This window comes from Chionomys nivalis, chromosome X (assembly GCF_950005125.1).
Source record: "Chionomys nivalis chromosome X, mChiNiv1.1, whole genome shotgun sequence".
Classification (NCBI taxonomy): Eukaryota; Metazoa; Chordata; class Mammalia; order Rodentia; family Cricetidae; genus Chionomys; species Chionomys nivalis.
The window spans coordinates 64,592,276-64,616,689 of NC_080112.1; the positions used below are offsets into that span (position 1 = coordinate 64,592,276).

At 38.2% G+C, this 24,414-nt stretch overlaps 1 protein-coding gene and 1 pseudogene across 5 annotated transcripts in view; one reads left to right on the top strand and one right to left on the bottom strand.

The window, feature by feature from the left end:
* The window catches only part of Zc3h12b (zinc finger CCCH-type containing 12B), a 200,762-nt gene that overhangs the window by 85,343 nt on the left and 91,005 nt on the right, over positions 1-24,414 (top strand). The gene's annotated exons all lie outside the window — the stretch shown is intronic.
* LOC130867373 (glyceraldehyde-3-phosphate dehydrogenase-like) lies at positions 20,051-21,026 on the bottom strand (annotated as a pseudogene).

A 24,414-nucleotide genomic window follows, 5' to 3' on the forward strand; every position in this document is an offset into this window, starting at 1 on the left:
ATGTAGGGTTGGAGAAGATATTTTTCCACTCTGTAGGCTGCCGATTTGTCTTGTTAACTGTGACCTTTGCTTTATAGAAGCTTTTCAGTTTCAGGAGGTACAATTTATTAATTGTTTTTCTCAGTGTCTGTGCTGCTGGGGTTATATTTAGGAAATGGTCTCCTGTGCCAATGCATTCAAGTATACTTCCAGCTTTCTCTTCTATGAGGTTCAGTGTGGTTGGCTTTATCCTGAGGTCTTTGATCCATTTGGACTTTAGTTTTGTGCATGGTGATAGATATGGATCTATTTTCATTCTTCTAAATGTTGACATCTAGTTATGCTAAAACCATTTGTTGAAGATGTTTTCCTTTTTTCTTTGTATAATTTAGTTTCTTTGCCAAAAATCAGATGTTTGTAGGTGTGTGGATTGATATCTGGATCTTTTATTTGGTTCTGTTGGTCCTCCTGCCTGTTTTTATGCCAATACCAGGCCTTTTTCAGTATTGTAGCTCTGTAGTAGAGTTTTAAGTCAGAGATTGTGATGCCTTCAGAAGTTCCTTTATTGTATAAGATTATTTTGGCTATATTGGGATTTTTGCTTTTCCATATGAAATTCACAATTGTTCTTTTGAAGTCTGTGAAGAATTTTGCTGGGATTTCGATGGGCATTGCATTGAATCTGTAGATTGCTTTTGGTAAAATAGCCATTTTTACTGTATTAATTCAACCTACCTGAGAGCATGGGAGATCTTTACATTTTCTGGTGTCTTCAGATTCTTTCTTCAAAGATTTAAAGTTCTTGTCATACAGGTCTTTCACTTGTTTGGTTAGAGTTACTTCGAGATATTTTTATGCTATTAGTGGCTATTGTGAAAGATGATGTTTCTCTGATTTCTTTCTCAGTCCATTTATCATTTGTGTAAAGGAGGGTCACTAGTTTTTTTCGAGATAATCTTGGATCCTGCTACATTACTGAAGGTGCTTATGTCCTGTAGAAGTTCCTTGGTAGAATTTTGGGGTTGTTTATGTAAACTATCACATCATCAGCAAATAGTGAGAATTTGACTTCTTTTCACAATTTGTTTCTATTTGATCGTTTGTTGTCTTATTGCTGTACCTAAAACTTCAAGAACTGTGTTGAATAGATATTGAGAGAGTGGACAACCTTGTCTTGTTCCTGATTTCAGTGAGTTCGCTTTGAATTTCTCTCCATTTAAGTTGATGTTGCCTGTTGCCTTGTTGTATATTGCCTTTATTATGTTTAGGCATGTTCCTTGTATCCCTGTTCTCTCTAATACCTTTATCATAAAGGGATGTTGTATTTTGTTGAAGGCTTTTTCAGCATCTAAAGAGATGATCATGTGGTCTTTATTTCAGTTTGTTTATATGGTAGATTACATTGACAGATTTCCTTATGTTCAACCATCCCTGCATCTCTGGAATGAAGCTGACTTGATCACAGTGGATGATTTTTCTGATGTGTTCTTGGATTTAGTTTGCCAGTATTTTATTTAGTATTTTTGCATCAATGCTCATGAGAGAAACTGGTCGGTAATTCTCTTTCTTAGTAGTGTCTTTATGAGGTTGTCATATTAGGGTAATTGTAGCCTCATAAAAAGAGTTTGGCAATGTTCCTTCCGTTTCTATTATGTGGAACAATTTGAGGAGTTTTGATTTTAGTTTTTCTTTGAAAGTCTTGTAGAATTCTGTACTGAAACCATCTGGCCCTGGGCTTCTTTTTGGTTGGGGGATTTTGATGACTGTTTCTATTTCTTTAGCAGTTATAGGCCTATTTAATTTGCTTATCTGGTCTGGATTTAATTTTGGTAAGTGATATTTATCCAGAAAGTTGTCCATTTTCTTTACTTTTTCCAGTTTTGTGGAGTACAGTTTTTCGAAATATGACCTAATGATTTTCTGGAATGTTTCTGTGTCTGTAGTTATGTCCTCCTTTTCCTTTCTGATTTTATTAATTTGGATGTTCTCTCTCTGCCTTTTGGTTAGTTTGTATAAAGGTTTGTCTATTTTGTTTATTTTCTCAAAGAACTATCTCTTTGTCTCATTGATCCTTTTTTATTTCTTTTTACTTATTTATTTTTAATTGAAAATTTCCACCTCCTCCCACTTCCCTCCCCTCCCCCCACTCCCTCTCCCTCTCCCTTTCCAGTCCAAGGAGCAGTCAGGGTTCCCTGCCCTATGGGAAGTCCAAGGTCTTCCCTGCTACCCACAGGTCCAGGAAGGTGAGCATCCAAACAGACTAGGCTCCCACAAAGCCCGTCCATGCAGTAGAATCAAAACCCAGTGCCATTGTCCTTGGCTTCTCATCAGCCCTCATTGTCTGCCATGTTCAGAGAGTCCAGTTTGATCACATGGTCCATCAGTTCCAGTCCAACTGGCCTTGGTGATCTCCCGTTAGATCAGTCCCACTGTCTCAATGGTTGGACGTACCCCTCGTGGTCCTGACTTCCTTGTTCATGTTCTCCCTCCTTCTGCTCCTCATTAGGACCTTGGGAGCTCAGTCCAGTGCTCCAATGTGGGTCTCTGTCTCTATCTCCATCCATCGCCAGATGAAGGTTCTATGGTATTGTTCTTTGTTTCTGTTTTGTTGATTCAATTCTCAATTTGATTATTTCCTGCCATCTTGTCCTCCTGGGTGAGTTTGCTTCTTTTTGTTCTAGAGTTTTCAAACATTCTATTAACTAACTAGTGTGGGATTTTTCCAATTTCATTATGTAGGCATTTAGTGCTATGAACTTTTAACACTGCTTTCATTGTGTCCCATAAATTTGGGTATGCTGTGTCGTCGTTTTCCTTGAATTTTAGGAAGTTTTTAATTTCTTCCTTTATTTCTTTCTTGACCCATTGATAATTCAGGTGAGCACTGTTTAAATTCTAGGTTCCAGTGGACCCAAGGCTCAGATGGTTGCTCCTCGAGGTGCAGTCAGGCCCACAGTTCCAATCACCCCTGAGGTCACTTGGTGTTCCTGGAGGTCACTCAGCACTCCCTTGGGGTCACTCTGCAATACTGGTGTTCATTTGGGCCTGCTCACAGGGAGGTTGCTTGCTTGGGGTGTTTCCTCTGTCGTTGCTGCCTTGGGCCTGCTCTGGGAGAGGTCACTGGTTCAGGCCTTCTCCTGTGGAGGTCGTTGGTTTGGGCATGCTTCATCAGAGGTCTGCTCCAGCAGAGGCTGCTGGATCAGGGCTGCTATCCCAGTGGTGGCTCCCTTGTACCTGCTGTTGTGGAGGTCACTGCCTCAGGCCTGCTCCAGCAGCTCTTGTTGGTTCAGGCCTGCTCTAGCAGAGGTTGCTGGCTCAGGCCTGTTTCCATAAAGGTCCATGGCCTGGGCCTGCTCCCATGGAGGTTCCTGACTTGGGCCTGGTCCTGCAGAGTTCTCTGGCTCAGGTCTGCTCCCTTGGAGGTCCCTGACTCCTGTCTGGACCCATAGAGGGTTCTGGTTCAGGCCTGCTTCCCCAGAAATCACTCCCATGTTCCTACTCTTGTGGGGTTTGCTGCCTCAGGCCTGCTCTGGCAGAGATTGCTGGTTCAGGCCTGCTACCTCAGAGGTCACTGATTTATGCCCAGTCCTGCAGAGGTCTCTGGCTCAGGCCTGCTCCCTCAGTGGTGGTTCCCTTGTACCTACTATGCTGAGGTTGTTGCCTCAGGCCTGCTGTGCAGTGGTCACTGGCTCCAGCCTGCTCCTGTGGTTGTTGCTGCCTCAGGCCTGCTCCTGAAGCTTCCTTTCAAATGGTAGGTCAGGGTAATACAACTGGCTCTCCAAACAACAGAGGTCCCTGATGTAGTCCATTGTTTCTCAGGAGTTTAGGGGTGTATTACCGAAGACACCACACACTTAGGGCCTAGAATGCAGATGCTTGAGCTCGATCTAATATAAAAACTTCTTTCCTTAGATCTAGCTTCCTGGTTCCAGAAAATACCATACAAGCTATGAAGAGAGGCAAGCAATTAAATAGTCCTACCCAGCAGCAACACCCATGACAGTTACAAACTTGGCATGATATGCATAAATATACAAGATGTGGCAATCACATGTCAATGGTACTCAATAACTTCCTGGGACTAGTGAGGTCATGGACCTTAAGAAAGAATCTACTACTGCCACATTGCTAGAGAAGCATGATGTGTTACTACTTTCTAAATCTTATCATTGTATCCACAAGTAAGTGTAGCCCCCACCCCTTCATCAATGAACCCTCTCTTTACAACAAATGAAGATCATCATAGAAAACCACAACTAGACATAATGAAGAGATCAACAGATTGTGTGGAGCCCAGCCCTAATGGATAAATCTGCATCACAGCTCCTGTATCTATTACTTAGGGAACATCACAGAAGAGAGGCAGAAAAATTGTAAGAGCCAGAATACCAAAAAGTCTGCTGTGAAACAATCTCTTTTAGAAATGGCCACATAACCAAGACTGGAACAATGGCAATGTCAATGGACATGTTAATGAGGAAGGGAAGAAATTTCTCAGGGTCCCTTCTTTAGATAAAGAACTAAATGCAACTAATGACTGCAGGGAGAAGAATTAGCTTTCCAAGGGATTAGTCTCATTTATTACTGTCCAAAGCAGAGTGATTAGTCCTGGAACCATATACACACAAGCAACAGTTTCAGCAAGATATGTGTATGTGTATATACAAACTTATGTAACAGTAATTAGAATAAAAGAAAAAGAGGCTACAGTCTTATCAACTTGAGTGTGGTGATGCATAAGAAGAGTTTAATGGAGGGTAGTTGGAAGGGGCTGAGGAAAGGGGAGAGAGAAACTGGTATAATTCTATTTCAGTTAAAAACAATGTTTAAAAAGGCACTTCCCCATAGAGTAATTTAACTAAAAGCAAGCCCAGACTTGAATTCTCAACATTTTTCTTTGTGTCTTTCATCATTCCTTGTCCGTTGTATGAGTCCCAATTTGTTTCTGTTTGAATGCTGTCTTTTGAATCTGTCACTTTGTCTGTGTATGGGTCTTTGTGTTTGTACCCCTAACAAAGGACTTTGCACTCTTATTCATTGAACAGCACAGAAAGCATCACATGGGGAAGAAATTGATACTTTACAGAAATCTTTGTTTTACAAGGAATGAAACCACTGACACAAATGCATCCAGTTCACAAATAGCATTGCAAACATCATTATTTAGCAAACAACAGCTGAATGTTGTCTTCAATGTTTATGACAGATACTCATTTTGTAAGGTTGATTTCAATCTATATTTTCTGGTTTCAGCTTTTATTATTATAAAACACATATGAAAACACTTGCAAAAAAGAAAACACTTGCATTGCTCTTTGAGTGAGGGGCGAGGAAGAGTACATATCTTAATATCACATCTATGCATTTGATTATGTTGTAAAATTTGATTACATGAGAAATCAAAGCAAATATAATTGGTTGTTCCATTTGCTCCCTTAAAAATAGGTTAAACAAACAGGCTAAGTAGACAGTCTGAGAGCATTTTTAAATGTTAAGTGATCTCAAGATGTATTACTGACTCTGACTGTCCAGCAAAAGTTCCAGTCTCTTACAATATAATAGATATTTTCATCATAATTTATTGTTACATATTTTATTTATTAAATTACTCAATGTCAGTCAGCTAGTTTGCTTCTAACATTGTAACTTCACAAACATTATTGCAATTAAAACATTTAAATATGTCATAGTACTTTATTACTTCTGAAAGAAGGAAGAGCAGGATGTTCAATGGATAGGATAGTTAGCATGGAGGAAACCTTACTATAGCAGGGGTTTATTTGGTGCTTAGTATGCAAGCACTAGAAAAGGAGATAGAGGCAATGAGCAGAACAAAGTCTTTGTTCATATGAAGCCTCCATTCTGTTGGCATATATATTATACAGAAACACATATTTCTCTTTGATGTGTGAAATATATTTAAATATGAATTAGGTAAATATTTATTTTATGGTAAATATTTTAGAATTCTTGCTATATTCCTTGCAAGATGGAGTTTTTTAGAAGTTGCTTTTAGTTACCATCTAGAATTTAAAGATAAGACCCTATTGCTAGACCCTATTGCTAAATATTCCACACCCTTGAGCCATATAACCTGAAGAAATTAACCTGGTACTGACCTGGAAGATTCATTCCTACTGACTAGCTTTCATAGCTCTAGAAAGTACTATACATGCTACTGGAGAAGAAAAGGAATTGTCAAGATAAACTACAGGAAATATACAAATACTTGAAGAATAAACAAGCCACAGTAGAATGACAATTGAATATCATTGAAGATATGGAGGAAGAAATTTGAAGATTCCAATACTACAACAAAAATTTGAGCACAACTTACCAGAAACTTTGCGAATCTGCTTAGGTATTTCTGAGAGAAGTTTCTGGGAGTGCATATGCTAAAAAGCTTAGAGGAAGTTCAAGTTCAAGTACTTCAAGATTCATTCCAAGAGCTTAGAAAAGTAGCTAGAAACCAATTACAAAATCATCAGGTAACAAATTGTAGAAATGATCCCTGAACTTATGCTGGAGAGGTTGTGGGGAAAAGGGAACACTTCTGTATTGCTGGTGGGAATGCAAGCTGGTACAACCCCTTTGGATGTCAGTGTGGCGATTTCTCAGAAAATTAGGAAACAACCTTTCTCAAGACCCAGTAATACCACTTTTGGGTATATATCCAAAGAATGCTCAATCGTGCCACAAGGATATGTGCTCAACTATGTTCATAGCGTTATTTGTCATAGCCAGAACCTGGAAACAACCTAAATGCTCCTCGACCGAAGAATGGATAAGGAAAGTGTGGTACATTTAAACAATGGAGTACTACACAGCAGAAAAAAATAACGACATCTTGAATTTTGCAGGAAAATGGATGGAGCTAGAAAACATTATTTTGAGTGAGGTAACCCAGACACAGAAAGACAGTTATCACATGTACTCACTTGTGTGTGGTTTTTAAACATAAAAAAAAACCAGCCTACAAACCACAATCCCACAGAATTTAGACAACAATGAGGACACTAAGAGAGACTTTCATAGATCTAATATACATGGGAAGTAAAAAAGCACAAAATCTCTTGAGTAAATTGGGAACATAGGGACCTTGGAGGAGGGCTGAAGTGGGGAGGGGAGAGACAGGAAGGGGAGCAGAGAAAAGTGTAGCGCTCAATAAAAATCAATAAAAAAAGAAAAAAAATCATCAGGTAATAAGAAATTATAACATTCAGGTTAGAAATTAATGGAAAGTGTTATTCAAATTCTTTAGAGAAAGTAATCTGGCCGGGCGCACGCCTTTAATCCCAGCACTTGGGAGGTAGAGGCAGGCGGATCTCTGTGAGTTTGAGACCAGCCTGGTCTACAAGAGCTAGTTCCAGGACAGGCTCCAAAACCACAGAGAAACCCTGTCTCGAAAAACCAAAAAAAAAAAAAAAAAAAAAAAAGACAGTAATTTGATAGGATGTAAATATTAAAAGGGAACTTGTTTGAGTGGCTTAAGGCTCTGATCCAGCTAGTCCAACAATTGCTGTCTCCCAGTGGAAAGACCAAGAATGGAAATGCCAATAATCTGGTAGTTGTTCATCCCAAGAACATTCAGAATGAATGTCTCAACTGCTCCTTAGACTGTATTAGAGTAGGAAGTAGGTCCCAATATCAGCAAAGAAATTCCTCAATAGTAGAATAGATGGACTTGTCATCAAAATTGAGGGCAAGCAGGCAAAATGGCAAAATGCAAAGATCATTCTTCTTACATGTCCTTTGGTTTTTTTGTACCATGTTTTCTTTATCCATTCATCTATCAGTAGACATCAAGGCTAGTTCTATTTCCTGTATATTATGAATAATGCATTAAAACACTAAATATCTATATGATAAGTTAACTTAGAGTCCTACAAAAGAGAGAGATATATGAATAATGTGTGGTAGTTTTATCCTTAAGGTTTTTTCTTTTTAGAATCATTTATACTGATTGCCATGGTAGCTGGACAGATTTACATTACCAACAGCAATGAATAGGATTCTGCTTTTCTATGGGGAAACTTTGCATTGCTGCTCCAATCTCATTAAATGCTACAAATATTTGTAAAATATTTATATCTTTTTGAATACTTTTGATAAGTCATGTGTGCTTAGGTAGTTATCTATTTCTTTTAGATCACTCAGTTTGAGAGGATAAAACTTTCAAAGCATTTTCTAACTATGTTAATTAAATTGGAATCATTGGTAAATTCCTCTTATTTGTTTCTAATCTTATTGCGTATTTTATTTCTCTTTTTACTTTGTATAGGTATTTTTCAACCTTACTTACATATTGAAAAAAATGAACTTTGGTTACTTTACTTTTTTGTTTCACTAATTTATTCTCATATATTACATCCTGACTACAGCTTCCTTTCCCTCCTCTCCTCTCAACCCCTCTCCATCCTTTTCACCTACTCCTTTTCCTTTACCCTTCAGAAACGGTCAGGTCTCCCAGGGATATCCACCAAACATCGCATATCAAGTTGTAGTAAGACTAGGTACCCAAAGCAGGCAGCAGAGTCAGAGACAGCACCCATTCCTTCTGCTAGGAGTTCCACAGAAACACCAACCTTCACAACTACAACGTATTGCAGAGGGCCAAGGTAAGATCCATACAAGTTCCCTGATTGTCAGTTTAGTCTCGGTGAGCCCTTGAGCCCAGGTTTCTTGATGCTGTGGGTTTTCTTGTGGTGTCCTTGACCCTTCTGGCTATTAGAGTCCTTCCTCCCCTTCTTCCATAAGGTTCACCAAATTCCAACTAATGTTTGGCTGTGGGTCTCTGTATCTGCTCCTATCAGTTGCAGGATGAAGTCTCTCTGATGGTGATTATGCTAGGTACCTGTCTACAAATATAGTAGAATATCATTAGGAATCATTTCATTTACTTTTTTTCCAGGCATGTTTTTTGTTCTATCCTAAGCCGTGTGCCTTCTGGCCTTTAGTTTCTGCTCATCCAGGCAGTGTCAGGGGTAGGATTCCTTTTGTGGTACTAGTCTCAAGCTGGACCAATCATTGGTTGCCCACTCTCACAAGTTCTGTGCCACATTTACCCCAGCACATCTTGCTGACAGGAAAAATTGTAGGTCAAAGGCTGGATTGGTTTCCCTACACTGGAAGTCTTGCCTGGTTACAGGAGATGACCAGTTTAGTCTCTGTATCCCCCATTGCTAGGAGTCTCTGCTAGGGTCACCATAATAGATTCCTGGGAGTTTCCATTGAACTAGGTTTCTACCTTGCCCCTGACTTGCCCCCAAATTCCAGTTCTCTTTCCAAGTACTCTCTCCCTCCATCGTCCGACACCTGATCTCATTCCCAACCATCCTCAGTCCGCCTGCAATGTCTATTCTATTTCATCTTTCCAGCAAGATTCATTTAAGCCCCCTTGAGCCCTCCTTGTTAGTTAGTCTCTCTGAATCTGTAGATTGTAGCATGATTATCCTTTACAGTTAATATTCACTTATAAGGGAATACTTACCATGTTTGTCTTTCTGGGTCTAGGTTACCTCACTCAAGATGATTTTTTCTAGTTCTGTACATTTGTCTGCAAATTTCATGATGTTATTTTTTTAAACAGCTGAGTAATACTCTATTGTGTGTATATATATGTACCACATTTTATTTGTACATTCTCCCAGTTGAGGGACATCTAGTTGTTTCCAGTTTCTGACTGTTATTATTATTAAAGCTGCTATGAATTTAGATGAGCAAGTGTCCTTGTAATAGAATGGAGCATCATTTGGGTGTAAGCCATGGAGTGATATTGCTAGGACTTGAAGTATATTGATTCCCAATTTTCTGAGAAACCACCATATTGATTTCCAAAGTGGTTGTACAAGTTTGTACTCCCACCAGCAGTGGAGGAGTGTTCCCCTTGCTCCACATCCTCACAACCATGAGCTGTGACATGTCCTTTTGATCTTAGCCATACCGATAGATGTAAAATGTAATCTCAGAATTATTTTGATTTGCATTTACCTGATGGCTAAGTATATTGAATATTTCTTCAAGTGCTTCTTAGCCATTTGAGATTCCTCTATTGAGAATGTCTTATTTGCAGCCACACCTGTTGTCAACAACTTTGAAAGAGCAACAATAAGTTCAAACTCTTTGATCATTAGTCAAGGTGGAACAGGCTCACATCTGTCGACCTCCACACTGATATTTTGTCCTATTGATGGTGTCTTTTGCCTTACAACTTTTGTTTCATTAACTCCCATTTGTTAATTGTTGATCTTAGGGCCTTCTCTATTGGTGTTCTATTCAGGAAGTTGTCTCTTGTGTCAATGAGTCCAAGGCTACTCCCCACTTTCTTTTCTATCAGATTCAGTGTATCTAGTTTTATGTTGAGGTCTTTGATTCACTTGAACTTGAGTTTTGTGCAGGGTGATAGATAAGAATCTATTTGCATTCTTCTACATGCTGGCATCCAGGTATACCGGTACCATTTGTTGAAGATGCTTTCATTTGTCCATTGAATAATTCTGGCTTCTTTATCAAAAACCAGGTGTCTAGAAGTGTGTGGATTTATGTTTGGATCTTCAACTAGATTTCGTTGATCAGCCTGTCTTTTTTTTTTAGGCCAATATCTTTGTACTTTTGCTGCTATGGCTTTGTATTAGAGCTTGAAATTAGGGATGGCAATATCTCCAGAAGTTCTTTTATTGTACAGGATTGTTTTAGCTATTCTTTTTTTTTTTTTTTTTTGGTTTTCCCTATGGAGTTGATTATTATGCTTTCAAGGTCTGTAAAGAATTGCATTAGAATTTTGATGGGAATTGGGATGAATCTGGAGATTGCCATTATTATGTTAACTCTACTAATCCATAAGCATGGGAAATCTTTATCATCTTTTGATCTCTTCTTCAATTTCTTTTTTCAAAGACTTGAAGTTCTTGTCATATAGGTCTTTCACATGTTTGGTTAGAGTTACACCAAGGTGGTTTATATTATTTGTGGCTATTGCCAAGTGTGTTGTTTCCCTGATTTCTTTCTCCACCCATTTGCCATTTGTTTATAGGAGGGCTACTGATTTTTGAGTTGATATTGTATCCAGCCACTTCACTGAAGGTGTAGGAACTTCCTGATAGAATTTTGGGGCCGCTTATATGCTATCATGTCATTTGCAAATAAAGATACTTTGACTTTTTCCTTTCCAATTTGTAGCCCACTGATCTCCTTCAGTTGTCTTACTGCCTCAGCTAGAATTTCAAATACGATATTGAATAGATATGGAAAGAGTGAACAACCTTGTCTTGTTCTTGATTTTAGTGGAATTACTTTGAGATTCTTTCCATTTGATTTGATATTGGCTGTAGGCTTGCTGTATATTGCTTTTATTGTGTTTAGGTATGTCCATTGTATCTCTTATGTTTCTAAGACATTGATAATGAAGGGGCAAAGATCTAATCTATCATGACAGGGTGTTGGACTTTGTCAAAGGCCTTTAAACATCTAATGAGATGATCATGTGTTTTTTTTTCAGTTTGTTTATATAGTGGATTACATTGGTAGATTTTTGTGTGTTGAACAAGCTCTGCATTTCTAGGATGAAGCTTGTTTGATACTGGTGGGTGATTTTTTGGGGATGTATTAGTAAGTTCAGTTTGAGAAGGTCTTGTTGAGTATTTTTGCAACGATGTTCTAAAGGTAAATTGGCCTATATCGCTTTCTTACTTATGTATTTTTGTGGTTTGGGTGTCAGGGTGACTGTGACCTCATAAGATCAATTTAGCAATGGCCCATCTGTTTATATTTTGTATATTAATTTGAGGAGTATTGTTATTAGTTCTTCCTTGAAAGCCTGATAGAATCCTGCATTTATACCATCTGGCCCTGGGCTTTTATTGGTTGGGAGACATTTAATGACTGCTTCTGTTTTCTTAGGACTTATAGGTCTATTTAAATTTTTTTATCTTATCGTGATTTAACTTTGGTAAGTAGATTCTATCAAGAAAATTGTCCATTTTTTAAGTTTACCAATTTCTTGGAGTACAGGTTTTCGATTCTTTGAATTTCTTTGGTGTCTGTTGTTATATCTCCCTTTTGATTTCTGGTTTTGTTAATTTGGATATTCTCTCCCTGGATTTTAGTTATTTCGGATAAAGGTTTATCTATCTTTTTGATTTTTCTCAAAGAACCAACTACTGGTTTCATATATTTTTTTTGTATTGTTTTGTTTCTATTTTGTTAATATCAGCCTTCAATTTTCATTATTTCCTGCCATCTACTCTTCTTGGGTTTGTTTACTTCCTTTTGCTCTAGAGCTTTTAGGTATGCTGTTAAGTTGCTAGTGTGAGATCTCTCTAATTCCTTTATGAAGGCACTGAGTGCTATGAATTTTCCTCACAACATTACTTTCATTGTGTTCCATAAGTTTGGGTGTGTTGTGCTTTCATTATCATTGAATTCTAGGGTGAAAATTTTAATTTATGTCCTTATTTCTGTCCTGACCCAGTAGTCCTTCAGTAGAGAGTTGTTCAGTTTCCATGAGTTTGTAGGCTTTCTGTTATTTCTGTTGTTGTTGCAATCTAAGCTTTAGTATTTGGTGGTCTGATAGGATGCAGGGCAGGGGGTTATTTCAATTTTCATGTATCTCTTTAAACTTGTTTTGTGACCCAGTATGTAGTCAATTTTAGAGAAAATTCCATGAGATGCTAAGAAAAAGAACTTTTGTGCTTGAGTAAAATGTTCTGTAGATGTCTGTTAGGTCAATTTGATTTATAATGTCTGTTAGGTCCATTATTTTTCTGTTTAGATTTTTGTTTGAATGACATGTTTATTGGTGATAGTAGGGTATTGAAATTTCCCAGTATTAATATGTTAATATTAATGTTTCTTTTATAAACGTAGGTGCCCTTGCATTTGGGACATAGATGTTCAGAATTGAAATATCATCTTGGTGAATTTTTCTTTGATGAGTATGAATTATCCCTCCCCAACTCTTTTGATTAATTTGGGTTTGAAGTATATTTTGTTAGATATTAGAATGACTACAACAGCTTGCTTCTTGGGTCTATTTACTTGGAAAATCTTTCTCCAATGTTTATTCTGAGGTAATAACTGTTTTTGATGTTGAGGTGTGTTTCTTGTTTGCATCCGAAGGATGGATCTTGTTTTCACATCTATTCTGTTAGCCTGTGACTTTTTATTAAGGAATTGAGTTCGTTGATATCAAGAGATATCAATAACCAATGATTGTTAATTCTTTTTATTTTATTGGGGGTGGGATAGTGATTTGTGTTGTGTACGTGTGTGTGTGTGTGTGTGTGTGTGTGTGTAATGCTTCCCTTCTTTTGGTTTTGGTGGTGTGAAATTATTGCCTGTGTTTTTGTGGGTATAGTTAATCTCCTTGGATTGGAGTTTTCCTTCTAGTACCTTCTGTAGGGCTGAATTTGTGGATAGATATTGTTTAAATTTGGCTTTGTCATAGAACATTTTGTTTTCCCTTAGGATGATTGAAAGTTTTGCTGGGCACAATAGTCTGGGCTGGAGTCTGTGGTCTCTTACAGTCTAGTACTTTTATATTCATCTTCTTAGGTTAGGAAAAATTTCTCCTATGATTTCGTTGAAAATATTTTCTGGGCCTTTGAGCTAAGACTCTTCTCCTTTTGTTCTTATTATTCTTAGGTTTAGTCTTTTCAAAATGTCCTGGATTTTCTGGGCATTGCTTTGTTCCTGAGTTTCTGTTTTCTTTCTGGTCTTTTGGTCCGTGTAACTTGAGATTCTTCCAGTCTATGTGGTCTCTGGTAGAACAGGGAGTCTCTGTCCCAGTTAGATTGTGGGTAAGGCAACTAGGAGGGAACAGAACTGATAATACAGTGTGTGGAGTGAGGGAATTTTGGGGGATAGGCAACTTACCTAGGCCTCTCACAGTCTGCTTGGTCTCTGGAAGATCTGGGAGTATCTACCCAAGGCTGGTCTCTGGAAAAACAAAGTATAGCAACTAGGAAGGTGGGAACCTAGAGATAGGATGGACAGATACTAAGAGAGTGGGGGATTTGGGCGGGTGGGAAGACTACACCTGTACTTCTCTCAGTCTGCTTGGTCTCTGGTAGAGTGGGGAGTCACCTCCCCTGTTGGATGTTGGGGCACAGCAAGTAGGAGAGTACAGGACTGGGGTATGGTTGTGGGCTGCTGAGATTGTGTGGAAGTTTGTGGGGTAGACTAACTCTTGGTTACTTTTCTAATGCTGTGAATATACACTATGTCCAAGGCAAATTATAAAAGAAAGAGTTTATTTGGTCTCACAGTTCTAGTGAATTGGATTCCATTATCATCATGGTGGTAAGCATGACAACAGGAAAGCAGACAGGCATGGTACTGGAGCAGTAGTTGAGAGTTTATATCCTGACCCACAGGCACAAGGCAGAGAAAGAGAGACAGGGAGAGATAATTGGGAATAATGTGGGATTCTAACCTCATCAAACCAACCCCAGTGATGTACCTCCCTCCAACAAGGCCACACATCCTTATCCTTCCCAAACAGTTCCACTAACCAGGGATCAGGAATTAAAATAGTACATTCTCATGTAAACTACCAAAAACTTTTAAGATGTATAATTATGTTACAGGTATATATGTTGTGCATACCACCCCATTGATGGTATAACATGACCAGCTGTCTCAAGTATCTGCTATCTTGACTTCCCTGTCATGATGGGCTAGCCCTTCTTATAAGGTTATCCAATATATACCTTCCTTCTTTAACCAACTTTTGCCAGGAACTCTATCACAGCAACAAGGAAAGCAACTAAGACAATATGCAAATTAATAAGTTTATATAGCACAAATAGAGACTTAAGGACAGAAATAACCTGGTCGTTTCAATAAATATAGTAATGGTCTTTGTAAAACAATGTACTCTTAAAGACGGAACCCATGCCCAGCAGTAGATGGGAAACAGAAAACACAATGGCATTTTTGGACATGCCTTGTTTCATAATTCTTTGTCTGGAGATTCTTCCCTTTTTTTTCTTTTTCTCTTACACATCTTTTGCATATATATTACAATTTCTGATGTGTTTTAATGGGATTGTTATGTGTGTGTATATGCATCTATATTTGTTACTTGTACTTTTTCTTTGACTCTTTTTTTTCTTGTTTGTTTTGTTCTATTTTGGTTTGTTTATTTTTATTTTATCTTCTATTATTTTATTATTATTGTTAGATGCCTGTTTGTATTATAATGAGTGAGAGAAAAAAAGGGTATATGTTGACAGAGGTTTCTGTCCCACCTGGTCCTGAAGCCATTCAGACCCCCCCAAAAAACACACAGAGGCCTACATTAATTATAAACTGGTTGGCCTATTAGCTCAGGCTTCTTATTAAATAACTCTTACATCTTACATTAACCCATAGTTCTTTTTGTGTTAGCCACCTGGCTTGGTACCTTTAATCAGTGAGGCATTCTCATCTTTCATTTTCTGCATCTGGCTGGTGACTGACTCTGTGTCTTTCTTCTTCCCAGAATTCTCTTAGTCTGGTCTCCCTGCCTATACTTCCTGCTATTAGCTCATCAGCATTTTATTAAACCAGTACAAGCGACAAATCTTTACAGGGTACAAGACCATTGTCCCACACAGTAGATGTGGATTTGGGTGGTGGGGAGGATCTGCCAGAAACTGGGTGAGGGAATATCATAATCAGAATATATTGTTTGAAAAAATCTATTTTCAATAAATTAAATACAAAGTTTAAAATTGATTCACGATTAAAACTATGTAGAATCTAGGAACAGAACCTGAACTTGAACACACTAAAGGCTATGTAGCATAAACCTATAACCAGCTGTGGTGTATTGAATGAAAATGACCTCCATAGGGCCATATATTTGTATGCTTAGTTCCCAGGTGAACCCATTTGGGAAGGATTTCTAAGTGTGGCCTTTTTGGTATAGGTGTAGCCTTGTTAGAGCAGGTATGTAACTGACAATGGACTGTAAGTTTTAGAAGCCCATCCCAGACCCAGGTGCTCTGTCTCTCTATCTCTATCTATCTATCTATCTATCTATCTATCTATCTATCTATCTATCATCTATCTATCTCTGTCTTTATCTCTGTCTGCTGCCTGTAGATCAGAATGCAAAGCTCTCAGGTATGGCTACTGAGTCATGCCTGTCTGCTTCCCACAATGATGATGGACTAACTTTCTGAAACTGTAAGCAAACCCTTGGTTAAATACTTTCTTTTATAATAGTGGCCATGGTCATGCTATCACTTCACAGCAAAAGGATGGCAACTAAGACACCAACATTATCCTAAATGGAGAAATATTAGAGTGTTTTTGATAAAATCAAGACTGAGACAAGGATACCCACTCACCAGTATTATTTAAAAAATGCTTGATAATCTTAGTTAGGATTTCTATTGCTGTAATAAAACACCATTACCAAAAAGCAAGTTGGGGAGGGTTTATTTGGCTTATACTTCCATATTGCTGTTCATCACTGAAGGAAGTCAGGGTACGAACTCAAACAGGGCAGGAGCCTGAAGGCAGGAGTTGATGCAGAGGCTGTGGAGGGGTGCTGCTTACTGGCTTGCTTCACATGGCTTGCTCAGCCTGCTTTCTTATAGAACCCATGACTATCAGCCCAGGGATAGTACCCCCCACAATGAGCTGGGCCCTCCCCCATTGATCACTAAATGAAAAAATGCCTTCCAGCTGGGTCTCATGGAAGCGTCTCTTCAGCTGAGGTGCCTTCCTCTTATGACTCAGCTTGTGTCAAGATGACACAGAAAACCAGCCAGTACACTTGAAATCTTGTCTAGATCACTAAGACAAGAGAATGAAACAATCACAAGATACAAAAAGAAAGAAAAAGAATCATGTTATTTTTATTTGCAAATGGTATGTCCTGGCTTTTTACTTAAAAGATCCTATATATTCTACTACAGAATTCTGCAATCTGCTAAGCAATTTTAGCAAAGTAGCAGTATACAAAAATCAGCATGCAAAATGAATGAGTAACCTTCTATAAACAGAAAGTAAACTTGGTACAATAGAAACCAGGAAACATATCCTAGTCACAATAGCTTCTAAAATTAAAATGACTGCGAGTAAATATAATTGAGAAGGTGAAAAACAACTCAGTAACAAAAACATTAAGAACCCATTTTTGTTAGTCTTCATTGTCCACTAGATTAGAATTATAATCACTATAGAAACACATTTTTGGTATGTCTATGAAGGCATATCCAGCAAGATTTAATTGAGAGAAATCCCACATGGAACATAGATGTCAACATCCCAGGTACTGGTGTCCCAGACTAAATAACAGGAGAGAGTGGGCTGAGAATCAGTATTCATATTGCTGCATACTGATTTCCAGTGCAATGTGACGAGATCTTTCAAACACCTGCCAACATCATTTCTTTATTCATCAAGGAAATCAAAATTGAAATTGTGCTGTGATTACATCCCACCCTGTGTAGAATAGTATTAATAAGAAAACAGAATTCTTTTAAGGTAAATGATATCAAGGATATGCGCAAAAAGGAACATTCATACAGTGCTGGTGGGAATGTGAACTTGTAGAGTTACTGTGGAAATTAATATGGATATGCCTTAAAAACACTAAGGATTCATGGAAAATCATTATGTAAATCTTATAATTTGTGAGCTTCTGTATATATGCATTTTTATGAACTTCCATATATATACACATGTATACACATATAGTAACATATATATGTACATGCATATAAAAAATTTAAATAGATTTGCCCTACACAGAGAACAACGCACCTTCCAAAAGTCATAAGTCATCAAATAAAAAGTCCAGTGGTAGGGGTGACATGTCTCACCTCAAGTTGTTGGTTGGGGTAATTGCAGAAACAATCAAACAATGAATGATATTGGCATTGCTCTTGGACATCCACTGGGACTTGATGGTAAAAACCTACTGTTGAAGAAACAAAACAATTTGCTCATATGACTTGGAGAAACAAAGCTAGTACTGACATCAAAGCTTCCTCCCAACTGACTAACTTTCACAGTACTGGATGGTGCTATGTAGACTGCTGGGAGAAAGGAAGTCATCGGCAGTCTTACTCGGCTATGTGTTATAGGACTCTGGTGTATGTGGTGAGGAATGCACACAAGTTCCTGCTCATGACTGAGAAACTATTGACAGTTGAGTCCTGTGAGAGGAAGAGGAATCAATTTTCTTCAGGAATGTGGTACCTCGTAGATTGACCATGCACCAGTGCATGGATCCACACTCATCTATATAAGGGCAGCATTAATTAAACTCACTGAATTATGAACTAATAATAATGGAAATTTGAATCAAATTACAATGAGATAGAATTCCACACTTACTAGAATAGCCTTTTTTATTAAAAATAGTTTTTTTCACACATCATATTTTGACTGTGGTTTCCCTTCCCCTAATTCTTTCCAGATCCTCCCCACCACTCTGCCCACTCAAACCCACACTTTTTCTTGATCTCTCATTAGAAAAACAAACAGGCATATCAAATTAAAAAAAGAAATAAAATAATAATAAAATAACAAACAAATAGACCTGATTAGGACCAAACAAACAAATTAACAGGAAGAAAGAACCAAAGAAGAAGTGCTGGGTGTCCATATAAATGCATAGCTACATACACTCACACACAGAGAGATACCATAAAGACAAAAAAAAGTCAGAAACCATAATATATAAGCAAAGGACCAAAAGAATAAAAAGGCAAGCAGGAAGGAAGGAAGGAAGGAAGGAAGGAAGGAAGGAAGGAAGGAAGGAAGGAAGGAAGGAAGGAAGGTCCAAGCAATGTATTAGGAGACAAAGGCCAAAAAAAAAAAAAAAAAAAACTACCGCAACAACAAAAACACTTCTCCAAAATTACCATTTTGTTTGTTTTGTGTTGGGCATTTACTGCTGGGCATGACTCTTCCTCTTAAATGTGTTTTGTATGCCCAGTGAAACTTTGTTAGACAAAACTAGTTTTTCCTTTGTGAGTAGTCATCAGTTGAAAATAGCTTCTGGGTTAGGGATGGGGTCTTGTGTCCACTTCCCATTTCAGTTCTGGGACCCTGTCTGGCTTAAACTGTGCAGGCCCTGTGCATGCTGCCACAGTCTCTGTGAATTCATATTGCATCACTCTTGTTGTGTCTAGAAGGCTTTGTTTCATTGCTATCTTCCATTCCCCTGGCTCTTACAATCTTTCTACCACCTCTTCTGCAGGGTTACATGAGGCCTGAGGGCAGGGATTTAATGGAGACGTTCCATTTAGGATTGAGTGTCCCAAGGTATCTCACTCTCTGCACATTCTCTAGCTAGGGATCTCTGTATTTGTTCTCATCTACTACAGGAAGAAGCTTCTCTGATAATGGCTAAGCAAGACACTGATCTTTGAGTATAGTAGAATGTCATTAGGAATCATTTTCTTGCTATATTGCATAGTGGAACAGTAGAATTTGGTCTCCCCTTATGTTAATGGCCTAATGAGTCTGAGGTTATTGGCAACCCTAGCAGTGTCAGTCATGGGTTCCATAACTTTAAACTAGGAATACAAAGCCAGTGGGAGCTCCACTGGGTGTGCTTGCTTGGTTCCTTGATTTGGCATGGTTACACAACCGTCTTCAGAAGAAAATCTTTTTTACCTTGTTGAAATACTTTGGACTGTGTGGTTTTTTTTTTTTTTGAGAACTCAGACATTTTGCTACCCCTGGCTTTGTCTTCCTAATGCATAGAGCCCCTGAACTGCAATCTCAGTGGTCAGAATTCAGCTGCACATCTGTATGCAGTTGTGTAGTTTAAAGTCATGGAGTTGATAAGCAGAATGTAATTTTTATCAGACAGTACAAACTTAAGGACATATTTTTATTCATATTCCTTGGATGAATTTTGAATTGCTGACAAGTGGCTTCTTTATATTTTGGGGGGGGGGGTACAATGAACTTTATTGATGGTATTCAAGAGAGTAGGGCTCCCTAAGCCCCTCCTGCTATTCTGGGGGTCTGGGATGGAAACTTGAGGGAGATGCTCAGTGTCAAGGGTTGAGTTAGGACAGGGACTGCTCAGTAGCCGAGGGCCTCTCTTGTTGTGTCCTTGCTGGGATGGGTGGTCCAGGGTGGGCTTCTTACTCCTTGGAGGCCATGTAGGCCATGAGGTCCACCACTCTGTTGCTGTAGCCGAATTCATTGTCGTACAAGGAAATGAGCTTTACAAAGTTGTCATTGAGAGTCACTGTGAAAGTCACAGGAGACAACCTGGTCCTCAGTGTAATCTAGGATGCCCTTTAGTGGGCCCTCAGATGCCTGCTTCACCACCTTCTTCATGTCTTTCTCCAGGCGGCATGTCAGATCCACGTAGGCCACATTGTGGGTAGGAACGTGGAAGGCCATGCCCGTGAGCTTCCCGTTCAGCTCTGGGATGACTTTGCCCACAGCCTTGGCAGCGCCAGTGGATGCAGGGATGATGTTCTGGGCAGCGCCACATCCATCTCGCCACAGCTTCCCAGAGGGGCCATCCACAGTCTTCTGGGTGGCCGTGATGGCATGGACTGTGGTCATGAGTCCTTCCATGATGCCAAAGTTGTCATGGATGACCTTGGCCAAGGGGGCTAAGCAGTTGGTGGTACAGGAAGCGTTGCTGACAATCTTGAGGGAATTGTCATACTTGTCATGGTTCACACCCATCACAGACATGGGGGCATCGGCAGAAGGGGCGGAGATGATGACCCTTTTGGCCCCACCCTTCAAGTGGGCCCCAGCCTTCTCCATAGTGGTGAAGACACCGGTGGACTCCACAACATACTCGGCGTCGGCATCCCCCCATTTGATGTTGGCGGGATCTCACTCCTGGAAGATGGTGATGGCCTTCCCGTTGATGACAAGCTTCCCATTCTCAGCCTTAACTGTGCCTTTGAACTTGCCATGGTGGAGTCATACTGGAACATGTAGACCATGTAGTTGAGGTCGATGAAAGGGTCATTGATGGCAACAGCGTCCACCTTGCCAGAAGTGAAGGCAGCCCTGGTAACCAGGCATCCAATACGGCCAAATCCGTTCCCTCTGACCTTCACCATAGTGTCTCTGGAATGAGGCTGGCACTGCACGAAAAGAAGCGGCTGTCTCTAGAACAGGGAGGAACAGAGAGCCGCTTCTTTATATTTTTAATGGAGTTTTGTCTTGTTTAATCCTTTAAGATGAAATAAAAAACATTTTATTTACACTTCCCACAATTTTCCCTCTTTTACATTATACTTTTATTTTTTCTTCAAATTCAGTTACCACGGCCTGATTTTTCTGTTATATGATATTCATCAGTAAGATATTATATTAAGATAATTTTGGCATTTATTGCTGTTGTGATTAGTCATTGGATTATGCCTCATTTGTATGGAATTACAGAACATCAAATTCTAATAGTGACTCATGGAGTATGACAGGATGGAGGTCATTACCTCATTGCATTTTCCAAATCATCATTTTATGGATTAGAAAAATGGCCATTTATTCTTTAAATATTCTACCAGAAAACTTGTAGAAATGAGTAACATTTTGAGCAAAGTGACAGGATACAGCACCAAAATCAAGTAGCCTTTCTATAAACTAGTAACAGACATACAGAAAACAAGGTCTAAAACACATTCTCATTCATAATAACTAACCAAGTAGGTAATAGGGCTCTGCAATGAAAATGTCAAATCTCTGAAGAGATAAAGACACTAGAAAATGAAAAGATATATTATGCTCTTGGATTGGTAAGATTAATATTATAAAAATGAATATTAATTAACCTATGAGTGAGTACATGTGATAATTGTCTTTCTGTGTCTGGGTTATCTCACTCAGAATAATGTTTTCTAGCTCCATCCATTTTCCTGCAAAATTCAAGATGTTGTTATTTTTTTCTGCTGTGTAATACTCCATTGTGAAATGTACCCCATTTTCCTTATCTATTCTTCGGTAGGTGGTTTTTAGACATAAAGCAAAGAAAACCAGCCTAAAAATCACAATCCCAGAGAACTTAGACAACAATGAGGATACTAAGAGAGAGACTTACATAGATCTACTCTACATGGGAAGTAGAAAAAGACAAGATCTCCCAAGTAAATTGTTTGCATAGGGACCTTCAGGAACGGTTGAATGGGGGAGGGGAGAGACAGGGAGGGGAAGAGAGAAAAATGTAGAGCTCAATAAAAGTCAATTAAAAATGAATATTACCAAAAGCCATGCACATATTCAATGCAATCCCAATCAAAATTCCCATCTCACTTTTCATAGAAATAGAAACAACTGTGCTCAAAGTCATGTAGAATCACAAAATTCACTGGATAGCCTAACAGCCCATAGTAATTAAAGGGACTCTTGCCAGCCTGAGCATGGCAATGGCTCTGGCAGGCCTTGCCCTTCTCTATTCCCTCTGCCTTACTAAAAGCCATTAGATTGCATTCCTAAAGCTAGCCAACTAGGTCCATTCCCTTATTTGACTACTTTCTCCTCCTGAGACTGATTACTAAGGTCCAGGTATCAAAGTATTGGAGTTCAGCAATCAACCCCCCCTCCCCGCTTTCCCTCATTTAATTAGCATGCCCAATTAAAACTAAACACCTCATTCTAACACAGGGTTTCCTCTTTTACCTTTATAAGCTGCCATTTGCCTTTGAGTCATGTCTGTCTCCTCTCTATCCGGAGGCAGTCCTTTGTTCTCCAAGAACAAATACCCCTTCCCCTCCTCTCTTGTTCCTTTCCCCTCCTCCCTTATCCTCTGTCTCCTGACTTTGTCTCTTATTCCCTCCCCTTTGTCCCTCTGGTGCAAATCTCCTTTATGCTGTATGTAAAAATAATCTATTTTCAATAAAAGGGAACAGATGAAAATAAAAAGAAAATATATAGTGAAGAGTTCAAACAACTTTTATTTATTTATTATGTATACAATATTCTGTCTGCGTGTATGTCTGCAGGCCAGAAGAGGGCACCAGACCTCATTACAGATGGTTGTGAGCCACCATGTGGTTTCCCGGAATTGAACTCAGAACCTTTGGAAGAGCAGACAATGCTCTTAACCACTGAGCCATTTCTCCAGACCCTTCAAACAACTTTTTATAAATGATACCAAACTCCATATTGTTAAGCCAATAAGAGGAATTTAAAAAAAGGAGTTATGGTCAAAATATTGATAACTTGAATTTTATAAAGTAAAATTTATGATAACATGTAAAATAATGGCATAAAGTTCAACAGCTAATATTCCTTTCTGCCCAATCCATAAAAGGCAAATAAAAAGAAACATGGGACAAGGAATATATATTAAAAAGTAGAAAGCAAATAGCAAAATAATAACACAAATGTATATTTTACCAATGTTCATAGTAAAGGCAACAATATCTACAAAAAGTTAACATACTAAATTTAATAGTACATTAAAAGGGTAATATGCCACTGTCAAATGTGACTTAAATCTGGGATTCAAATGGTTCTATAAAATGAAACTCATTCAACAATATATATGTTGTTTACAGAAAAAAGAGAGAAAAATAAGTGGTCACTTTAGTTATTGCAGACAAAATTCAATATTTTTCATGATACTATCATTCAGTTAAACAAGAATACAAGACAGTTCCCTGAATACAGAAAGGCAGATATGAAAATCCCACTGGAGAAAGACTGAAAGCTTTTTATTGTCAGGATCAAGGAAGTATTTCGATCTTTGTCACTGTTGTTAAAATTAACATTGGATGTATTAACCAAAACATTAGGCAAGAAAGGGATTATATTAGGTTCAAATTGAAAACAGAAAAGAAATGGAATTATGTATTTCCAGTTGGCATGACTTTATATAGAGAAACCCAGAAAGCTTTTACAAGAAGAGGTTAGAATAATTCATTTAAACAAAGTTTAAGAAAGCAAAATCTAAACAAAAAGTTCATAGTATTTTCATATGCAAAAGCCATCAAAACTGGAGATAAGAAAAAGCATTCCATTATTTATTTCATAAATAATTCCATGCTATTAAAAAAAGTCCTAAACAAAAATGAAGGATTATTTAAATTGAAAACTTGAAAATACAGGCAAAAAATATTAACGATCAAAAATGTAAAGACACATTATAATCATAGATTGTAACAGTGAATTATAGTTAAAATACATATACTACCCCAAATGGCCTATAGATTCAATTACATAACTATCAAAATTCTACTGGAATTTTTACATGAATAGGAAAATTTATTCTAAATTTCATATAAATTCTCAAGGAACATGAATAATTAAAAAATTAAGTTGAAGAAATTATTTTCTGATTTTGAAACTTATTACCAATGTATAGCAATAAAACAGTTCACTTCTGGAATGTGAAGAGAAGAATAAACTGGTCCAATAGAAGAGAAAGCTTGAAGTGTTTTTCTTTTTTTGGCATGGTAGCCCATAACTTTATTTCTAGCACTTTGGGACACAGAGGAAGGTGGACCT